This window comes from Chelon labrosus (genome assembly GCF_963514085.1).
Source record: "Chelon labrosus genome assembly, chromosome: 1".
NCBI classification, from domain to species: Eukaryota; Metazoa; Chordata; class Actinopteri; order Mugiliformes; family Mugilidae; genus Chelon; species Chelon labrosus.
Genome location: NC_140337.1, coordinates 33,257,940 through 33,259,969, shown reverse-complemented (window position 1 = coordinate 33,259,969; position 2,030 = coordinate 33,257,940).

The following is a 2,030-nucleotide window of genomic DNA, read 5'->3' as shown; positions in this document are numbered from 1 at the left end:
TGAGTGCTGTCTGAAAGTGAGTGACATCAAGCAGAGAGAGAGTGTGAATTTGTGGTAATGAAGCTATCAGTCCTTCACTGTCTGCATCGTGGGGGATGGTAACCATTGGGCCTCTCTACCTTGGGCTTCAGGGCTGCTAGCTACTCATAGCCAAGATGACATTTCCAATTCAGACTGAGACACAACTCACGTGAAATGAAAATGATTTGATTTAACACAGAAAGGTTTGCAAAAAATTGAGTGTTTGGAAAGAGTAAGTGAGAGATAGAGCGGAGGAAAGTCTGCGATAAGGAGGGTTAAATGGATGGCAACGAAAACCCAGGTGGTAGTGGTGAGAGTCATCCACCCACCCGAACCAAACTCATGCCCATAAAAGGATTGATGTCATTCAGCAGTGTGGAAGTATTTTGGATTTAAGCCACACGATGACAAACAGTGTGAGGTGCATAGTTAAGTGTGTTTTGCCCTCGTTGCAGCATTACAAGTTTCCTCAGTCATCTTATGTTTTTTTGTTTTGTTAAAGTTCATCAGTGCAATAAACATTTCGTGAAAAAAAATTGCACCAGAGAAGCGTGATCTCAGTTCTAAGCAAACTTTTTAACTGCAGTGGTTCACTCCACACTTTTGAAGTGTGAGGTGAAACACTTTAAATGAACTATACACTTGTATCTCAGTGGCACACAATACAACTCTAGTTAACCAAACTCAGTGAATAGATGAAGTTTCAGAATTTGTGCTGATCCTGAAAGAAGCTTTGTGTGACTCCTTCAGAGGTCCGTTTTAGCAGCCCATTTCCATACAAGTTAAACTATACAAGTCCAGGATTTAGGATTAAATATTTTGTGTTTCTTGTTTTACTGACAATATTTCAGAAGCAATTGCAACACTAATATATGAGTTTAATTTCATCAATAAGTGTGACCTGTGTTTTGAGGTTAATATTTTGGACAACAGTAAGATGCTTATGGTCTACTGGAATTTGTGTGGCTACGTGGCCCTTTCTGTCTTAAAATAAGCCCCATCAGTATATTGTTGTCCTAATTGTTTCATTTCAGATTTTCTTCATCATATGTGCCCAGTATTGTGTGATACAGTCTATCGTGATCAGAAAAAAAAAATTAACTAAAGGTTAGTGTATTTATACCCATGACAAAAATGGAGATGGATAGTAAGAAACAGCAGCAAATCCAATATCTTATGGTGGTAAAACATAATCTTGCAGTTTTTCATCAGTGCAAGTCTTGGGGTTAATCTAGCCTCCATCTGATTTGTCCTATATATCATCTCTAATAAACTTATAACATACTGGTCTTCCAAGGCAGTACTTACTGTATCATGGACTATATCAACTTATACAGCAATCCCTACAAGGACTGTCCGCTGTTATCCTAACAACAAGCCTTGGATCACCAGCCAGATGAAGGGTCTGCTGAACAAGAAGGAGCAGGCCTTTAGATCTGGAGATGAGGACAAGTTGAAGAGGATACAGTGGCAACTCAAGGTCAAGCTGAGGGAATGTAAGGACGACTATAGGAGGAAGCTGGAGGCCAAACTCCAACAGAACAACTCCCGGGATGTGTGGAGGGACATGAAGTTGATCACCGGCTTCAACATCAAAGCCAAGCAACAGATTCAGCTCTGGACCCCCTGCTGGCCCTCCACCCCCCCACCACTCCACTCTAGTCTTTACACCCCACCCCCCACCCCCAGACGGTCAATCAACAACTCACCAACTGAATATCCTGCTGAAAGCAATCCAAATTCAGAACAATTTCAACAAGTTCAGAAACTTCAAACAAATATAGTCCTCTCTATTTTAGGCAAATGTTTATTCCCCTCAGGAGAAGCAGAGCAGGAAACACAATAATCAGCAATACATGGTTTTCTGTCCTAAAGTATACATGGAGGAGTATGAGTGTTCCACCATTGCATAGGCGACCTATGTCATTTTGCTCGGAGAAAGAGTTGAATTTGTTGAACAGTACATATTTCTGGGACTTTCTTTAGTTTTATAGCATAAATAATTCACA